The sequence below is a fragment of the Lagopus muta genome, chromosome 6 (assembly GCF_023343835.1).
Source record: "Lagopus muta isolate bLagMut1 chromosome 6, bLagMut1 primary, whole genome shotgun sequence".
NCBI classification, from domain to species: domain Eukaryota; kingdom Metazoa; phylum Chordata; class Aves; order Galliformes; family Phasianidae; genus Lagopus; species Lagopus muta.
Genome location: NC_064438.1, coordinates 14,664,891 through 14,674,026, shown reverse-complemented (window position 1 = coordinate 14,674,026; position 9,136 = coordinate 14,664,891).

Below are 9,136 nucleotides of genomic sequence, written 5' to 3'. Positions count from 1 at the left end.
ATTATGCTCTGCTGTGCTGTGCAAAAACAAAACTTGAGAATTCTTGGAGATAAAATGTAATATAAAGACACGGAAGAGGGGAGAGGAAAAACAGTAATAGGCATCTAAGGTTACATATGCTATTAATGAAGCTTAAAGAAAACAGCCAAATACCTGAAACTGAGATTTTGCTAGTTATTTCTGTAGCAGAGCATACATTGCTCTGCTAGTTTTAGGACACTGGTCCCAGTGTTCATACAGTGGTTATCAAACAGCTGGGAGATTAGAGCTGGCTAGAGATACAAACTTTTCTTAAACTCCAGAAAGCAATGTCATTTAAAGGAGATGCTGAGATACAAGGATGTCCGCACACCACCTCCAAGACAAATAAAATTCAATAGCATGACGTCCTTTCCATGGCTTGCCCAGAACAGCACAGAATACCAAGATGTTTAACTCTTTCCGTTACAAAGGCCAGTAAGTATCTTCAGTTGTGTTTAATTTATTCAGAGTACAAATAGCTGTATTATTCCATTCATTTTTTCCCCACTTCCCCATAGTCATTCTCATCTTTCTCACTTACATGTACGTACCCATTTATCTCTAGCAATTTTCTGCACTGTCTGCTCACTTGTTCTTCCTAGGCATTCTCCCTTTATGTTTCCCCTGGTCCTACTTCCTCTCCCCTCTCTTCCTATCAGTGCTTCCAATTTTCATCTGCCATTGTCTTCTGTAAGAAGTAATCACTCTTGTAGCCCAGTGCTGATGGCAGCAGCAGCAAAAGGCAAAGGATAAGGAACTGCGAAGATGAAGCTCATCTGCAGTTATCTACTACAAAACGTCCCGAAGAAAATGAAATGGGTCAGTCTTCAAGGTCTTTTAACTCAGATTTTGAATCTTCTTAGTTTCTATATTGACTGTAAATATGATCTACATCCCCTTTTAAGTTAAAAGTAGTAACAAAGCAAGCAAACAAACAACAAAAGGAAAAAACCATACAGATGGTCAACCCAAAGTCATCACGTTAGCACCCCCTCACTCACATGGTTTTGAAGTATAGGGGGCATTCACCAGAATCAATCACTTTGTGCTTGCTCACTTCTTTCCTTGACATCCATTGTTGGCCACTGCCACAGATTTTGTATTGGGTTGGATGAACATTTCCTCTCATCTCAACTACTGTGTTTATTCTTATGGTAAATGAAGAGGGTGAAAGTAGTTCTCACGATGACTAAAACTAGCAACCACTTAGCTGTGGTCCTTACATTAGTTCTGGGAAGGAAAAAAAAGGCCCAACATATCAGCAAACCAAACAAAGACGGTCTTAGGTATTTATCAGGAAGGTTTCCTAGTATCCAGTTTACTTTTCTACATAATTATAGAAAGGTTAAGAGTTTGATTTGGCATTCAGTAAATGCTTTATCACACAATAGAAATATTAAGATCTCCTTGAGCTGAAAAAAATTGTACCCTGGAATGGCAACAGAAGTTACACGAATGACTTGAATACTGATAAATTCTACTGAGGTAGTTCTTTGCTTTGCAAATGTAGTTGTCCAAGTATACTTTTTTAAACAGAAGGAAGATCTTCCCAAATTCCCATATGCAGCAACACCTTGGTGTGTTAAACAATACGTCAAGCAATTTGTTCTCTCGACTCATTGTGAACAACTGGATCATTTTGACTGCAGTATTTTCATCTTTGAAAAGTATTTGATACAAGTAGATCATAAGTCTGTAAAATGTCAACTAAATGATTAAAAGGCTGACAAAGTTGTAGCAATTGGAAAAAATGATGTTGGCCTGGAAAAATGTTGTTTTAATCACATTTGACAATAGATCTTTCATATGAAGGATACAGGAACAGATCAAAACTGGTCAGTTATGCTCTAGCTAATGTATAACTAATAGTTCAGGAGTTCATATCAGTAGATATGCAGTCATTCAGGTTCAAAGAGTTGCCACAGGACTTAGGATAGGAAGCATTTTGCCTGTTTAGCATGCCCGTCTGTAAAAGGATATGATCATTAGCAAAGTATACGTAATTAAAGAATTAATAAAATTTGTGTGAGCTCCCATGAAAGTTTCTTCATGTGAGGCATGAGTAATGTTCATTATAGTTCCAATTCTTACCAAACTGTGAAGAACAGAGGATACATAAGGTCAATCATAGTGAATACAAATGCTAATTCTTACAATTTAGCAAACTATCATAATTTAAGAAAGGTAGTCATTTGTACAGATCTTTGTCATCACTTTAATTATCTGGATCTCTAAACCACAGAAGAGATACCTAAACACAGTTCTTTTCCCAAAGTATTCTTTGTTAAATCAATTTACAACATGCTCCTGCCTCAGCCCGCAGGAACAGCTTTTCCACATAAGCACTCAGAGACAGTTGAATGAAAAAAGGTCTAAGGAAAATGATTTTTAAGATAAATTTTAGTTCAAAACTGACTGAATTACACGTATAAATGTTCTTACATTCTTTTGTCTTTGCAAGCAAATATTAGTTAAATTAGTGACTGATTAGCAGATACGCCCAAAAGAACAACCATGAAAGCTTCCTGACACTCTTTGGTTTTGAAATATAATACGCCAAATATTCTACTCCATTCAGAAGTTTACATGGTTCTGATCCATATATATTCTAGCAAATAATTCCCAGGTGTCTTCTTGGGGGAAGCTAATGCCTCTGAGGTACAGAATGAGCTCATTCAATTGTTTCATGAGTGGTCGAACTGGAAACTCTTTCCCAAAGCCCTGCTGTACTTGTCCTGTTGCATGCAGGATGTTGCTTCTATTCAGAGCAAAATAGTACAACATGGAAAAACCCACTGGATTATCCCGTGTATTTATACTGCATGCACTGTGAGTGAGACCACCAGAGTCTTCTCAGTTAAGGTGTGTCTGATGTTAACCTAATGGTAAGTTTTCTTATGTACAAGAGTCCCAAAAGATTCCCTCAAAGTTGATATGCTTATGTTCAAACTGAATACAAGAGCTAATATATTTTTATATATTTTCTGATAACGTATATTTCAACATCAAGATTCTTACTGTGAATTACATGCTTCATGCTCAGATGTAGGCAGGAGTATCCAGTTTTCGCTTGCTAAGAATCTCAGATGAGTTGCAAGTGGTTTCAAATGCAATTCAACTGCTTTACCTATCCCAAAGTTGGACTGGGAGAGTTGTGCAGGTTGTCTAAAGCATTCCTCTTGATCTTAAGTGCTGGACATATTGATTTAAATGCAACAATTTGAATATATTGATGAACAATTAATTAGCTCAGCATGTGCAATGAGCTACATCATCGTAGGATGACATTGGTAAGGGATGCCCTAAGAAACACATAACAAAAATACAGATATCCTTTTTTCAGTTTGATGGGAAATTTCAAGGACTTCTATGTGTGATGCTATTAATAAGCTACTTTAAATATTTACTTATTGCTGATATGAAAAAAAAATAGAGTTAGCAGGTTTTGAGTAGTTCCTCAAGCTACAGTAAGCTGCAGCTAGGAACTGTTATAATCAGAGTTGGAATATGTATCTTTATGGAACACAACAGTATTTCTCCTTCTCCAATTCCTTTCCCACTATTTCCTGTTCTCTTATCCGCATATAATGCTCCTCTCCACATTCCCCTTTCTGAAGGACAGGACAGGTTTCTGCAACCAGAAACAGTGCTGGAGGGGACAAGAGACTTCTTCTAGGAGTGAACGGCAGCCTTACATCCACAGATCTTTTTTCTATGAAAGGTCAGAAAGTATGAGATATTTATGTATGGAGGGATTTATGCTGCAATAGGCAGTGAGTTCTGGAGTACTAATAGCAGTGCTATTAGTAGTAGTAAGGGTTGAGTTGGAAAGGAAGTTGGAAGGCTGTTTGGTAGGACAAGGGATGAACACAAACAGCTTAGAGCTGGTGAGGAGGTTGTATGCTGCCTGCAGATAACAGGCATAGGAGTGAGGGCAGGAGAATGCAGCTGAAATGTGTAGGAAAAAGTGGTGGATGAAAAACTGGACAATGAGCAGGCAGCACACACTTGCAGACCAGAAGACCAACGAGACCCCACTTTAGCACCCACAACAAAACTATCCATGTTATGCTTTTATTTGCAAATCAGGCACTTCCAGCAGTTAGTCTGTATAAGACTTTGCATAGCTTATAAGTTGGTCTCCTACTATGTATGATCAGTAGAGAAGGAAACGGAGCAGAAGAGTCATGAACTAAAAACAGAGTTGTTGAATTGCTGTTTGTCTGCTTAGGATGGATACCAGGTAACTTCCATCAATCAGAAGAATACTGCAGACAAGGAGACAAGGGATGATAAGCTTAACTCCTTACGCAGAAGTTCAGCAGAGCTTCTAAACTTAGCACTGTAGGAAGGAGTCAAATTTATAGCCTAGTCCTTGCATAGAGTCTACAAACTGAACTTAGAGTTACCTATCAATATCAGCATAGATTTGGTCTGCCAACTGTTGAGCTACGCACAGCACTGATGAGCACACTCATATCTGAACAGCTTTTTGTGAAGCAGATGCTAAAAAGGCAGCACTGAGAAAGCCTCACTATGGAAGGAAATATACATGAAAATGCATTCAATGACAGATTCTGAAATAGACAGGAGTTGTAAATGAAAAGTGGAGAGTGCTTTGGAAAAAAATTGTGAAGAAGAAAGGCTATGTGCAATACTGTGGCATGAGAAATAGTTATGCTAAAGCTTGTAAAGAAAAACAGAGAAATAAACTTTATCTAAGTCACCATCAGTAGTTCGGAAGATCAGATGTGGCTCACGTGAGTTATAGGATCATAGAATGGTTTGGATTGAAAGGGACATTTAAGACCATCGTGTTCCAACCCCCTGCTAGAGAGGGGCAGAGATACCTCTCTCTAGACTAGGTTGCTCAAAGCCCCATCCAGCCTGGCCTTGAATGCCTCTAGGAAGTGAGCATTCCACAGCCTTTCTGGGCAACCTGTTCCAGTGTCTCTCCACCCTTATAGCAAAGAATTTCTTCTTAGTATCTAGCCTTTATCTACCCTCTTGGAGTTTAAAACCGTTTCCCCTTGTCCTGACACTACCTGCACTTGTAAAAAGTCCCTCTCCAGCTTTCCTGCAAGCCCACTTAAGGTACTGGAGGGTCACTATAAGGTCTCCTTGGAGCCCTCTCTTCTCCTGGCTGAGTTATTAGTAACCCATGGAATAAACGTTTAATGAAATGAAGAAAAGGTACACAGACAAGGCAAAAGCTCAGTAACATATAGGAAAGTGAATGCTGAACAAGTAACAAAACATCAGTGATGCTGTTGTCCAGGAAGACAACCTCAGCACTATGCAAAAGAGGAAAGTAAAACAACAATCCAGACATTGGGCTATGAACAATACTGCTATAATACTGTGAGAACCAAGTACATCACAAGCAAATACTGATGGGGGAAAATCTGCCAGTGGAGTTTTTGGATAGACTGTACAATAGAAAAGTTATGCTTTCAGCTGAATTAAGGGCACGAAGAACCTAGGAACTTTCAACCTGATAAAAAATTGTTCACTAGATACATACATGCATTTACCCACCTTAAAAAAATAGCACCCAACGATCAAAAATATTGAGATAGAAGGCACAGCACTTTTCTGTCAGCAAAGCTATTAACATTTTATTGATATTTTTTTGAAGCATGAGGATTAGGTAAGAAAAAAAATGATTCTGTTAGTCCAGCTCATGTCTCTCGACATTAAAACCCAGGGGAATGAGTAAGAAGGCATTGAGCTCACATGGGGCGTAGACTGGCTGCTCAGACGTCAAGCAAGTTGTGTACTTAAGAAGAGCTATTGCACTTAGAAACCACAATGTGAATGAGTAATACCATTAGTTCAATTTCATATGTGCAGGAGCCATTGTTGCCAGGGTACTAGTTCCATTTCTTTTTCATGAATCTTTTATTCCCTTTGGTGAAGGTGAGCAGAGTGATGGCTCAGCTCTCCCTTGCCTGTCAGTTCAATATACCAGTTACGTGCTCCTCTTCCAAATCCTTTAAAACACAAGCAAAAAAAGTGATGGCAGCACAGCTGTGTGCTTAAGTCATCATTATGTAATGAAGAAACTATGACTACTGTCACTGACAAATGAACTAAGTTACTTTGTTCCTTCTAACCTTAACTGTTGTTCTCTCACTGATTTTCCATTTAGATTATCCAATCTCCACAGTCAGAGATTTTCTTCCAATTTTTGTAGTATTTTGTGTAATCATTTCTAAAGCTATTGTAACAAACTAAAAAATGGTCACAACCATTTACAATACACTGCTCATCTGCTATTCATTTTAAGATTTAACACCCTCTTCTCATGGAAAAACCTCTCATGTTTCTCAGGTGATGTGACATGTTATACTAAGCAGGCAACAGACTACATAATCTATTCCAAGAGCAAGGTAAAGGAGCCCATGACCAGAGTGCGTCCACCATAGTCTTCCACAGTAGCAGTACATCTTTTCAGAAGGGGGAAATCAGCAAGTTAACAGGGTATTGAAATAAGGGTGGATAGTGAGCATGAATTCCTTGGGAGGACTGTTTAGCAAAACTCTGGTGAGTCACTTGTAGATTGTTGAAAGAAAAAAATGTTAAGTAAGAGAAAGGTGAGAAAACCATGAGCAGGACAAGCCTAGGAGAGCAGCTTTATCTCTACACAGCCAGGTGGGAAGAGTGTGCTGGGTCCTCTGCTAAGTTAATGCCAATGTTGTTAATGCCAATGTTGTTTTATGTTAATTGCAAACTTTCTATCATTACTTTACATTGCTTTCCAAAGTAAATATTCCTGTCTTCTTACACAGCTGTTTATTCTTCTTCCCAGTTCACATGGTAAGATAGGACTTCAGAGATCTGGAGCACAATGCAGTTATCCAGGTCCCAGCTGTCCCTAGTTTGTCATGCTTGTGAGGAGGTGGAAGTTCTCAACACCTAGTGGAGTTGTAATTTGAACATAGAAGGAAAATGAATTCTGGTTTCACTAACAGTCTTAATACCATCTCTTCCTAACTTTTGAATAATTGCCTTTGCCACTCATACATTATGTGGCCTATTTTCAGATTGCAATGTTAGTTATTTTTATCTAGAAACACATTTAAACTAAGAGGGGAGATTTAGGTGAGATGTCAGGAGAAAATTCTTTGCTCAGGGAGTGGTGAGGCTCCGGCACAGGCTGCCCAGAGAAGCTGTGGATGCCCCATCCCTGGAGACATTCAAGGCCAAGTTGCCAGGTTGGATGGAGGCCTGGGCAGTCAGGTAGGGTGGGTTGCAGCCCTGACCATAGTAGGGGGTTTGAAATTAGGTAATCTTTAAGGTTGCTTTCAGCCTAAGCCATTCTGTGCTTCTGTGATTATTTCAGATTTTCCATTATAACTGGTATCATTGGCTATCTGTTGTTAAAGGTTTTCCATACAAGATTAAAAGAAAATAGAAGAATATTCATCAGCCAGATCCTTGGCTTTTGTCATTCATCTCCATTAACCTCCTATGAACAAACTCATCTATTCCAATTTTATAGATCTATCCTATATTTAATTTCCATGGTATTTGGGACTGAGATGTGAGGATAAGGTTTGGGGTTTTGCACAGCATTATAAACAGAAAAACTGACAAAAAAAACAGGAAAGAAAAAAAAAAATGCTTTTAACACCTCCGTGAACGTTTCCTCCTGCAAACAAAAGTGCTTTGTTTTTGTGCCATGCACCAGGAAAATGGTGCCCCTTTAATGGATCCCTGGTATATATTAACAGTAAAGACAGCTGCTTAAGTAATTAAAACACTTTATAAACTTGCTTCTGGGGTTTCTTTCCCCTTACACAGCTGGAGAAGTGAGTTTCCTCCTCCCTGCCTGCATAGGTAACTTCTTTTCAGCACCCTGGGATACTGAAGTCCTTCAACTGCTGTTTCTTTAATCTGCAGGAACCACTTGGAGAAACTGCCCATTTGACCAATAAATACCTAAAATTAAATCTTTGTTTTTTTGTGATAATATCAAGTCTATGTACAGGTAAGATTCTTCCAGCAATCAATCAGATCATATAAATATCATATATAGTCTGATAACTTTCAAAATTTCATAAGCCACTTCATCAAAGTGACCCAAGTTTCTTTTATATTTGCTTTCTTATTGTTAATTGCACCTACTCCTTGAGATAGAGGAAGAGAAAGAGCCTGTGTTGTTGGATAAGCTGAACACTGGAATGCCATTTGAATGTCACTACTCCTTGTAGATCAGAAATTTCAGTCTGAGCAGTAGCAATCATAACCATTTCAGTAAAATATCAGAGTAGCATCTTTGAAGAACACCTACAGATACAACTAGGACAATTCTCAGTGCAGCTATACAATGTGCACTTGTAAATTCTTAGGTGAGGTTGCGTATTCAAGGTTGACAAGTGTCACCTTCTAGTCACAAGGAGGTATAACGACTGAAAACTAAGATCTTAGAAATAGAAATAATTGGATATTAACAATGCTTAGCAGCAATTCCAGCAAAGGAGACAGGGCAAATGACAAATCTGGCCTTGACTCTACCAACAGACCTAGGAAGTCATCCTAGGTACAGACACCCCCCTCACCTTCCTCGCATGAGTAGCAAAAGCACTAATTCTGCCCTCAGAAAACTCCTCCCTTTACCAGCAGTGCCTTGCTCTGTTATACCCAGTGGGAAGCAAGAAACTCTTTCAAATGTTTTGAAGTAATATGAGAAGAACCTGATACTCTGTTTTTCCCCTCAGGCAGAGGTGAGTGCAACTGAGAAAGGAAGCAAGGTCTTGCTCCTTCACTGTGAGGTCTTAGTAAGTGGGTAAAATGCACAGCATTCACTGTTTCTTTGAAAGTTAGCTTTTCTGTCTTTAACTCTTACTGGGCCACATCATTGCAAAATAAATGTGAAAATGGATGTGTTCCACCTCTGATCTTACAGTATTTTTATTCCATTTTACTTTGAGTTGATTTTTTTAAGTGTACAAAACACAGAATATAGCGCCTGCCCTATATTTGTAAGTGTTTTTGTCATCATGTTAGAAAGACATGATGATTCCCATCTTTTCTACTATATTGGGTTTTAATGCCACTTAATACTCTTGTTATCTGCTGAAGAACAGGGATCTAAGTCACTTCTAGAAAT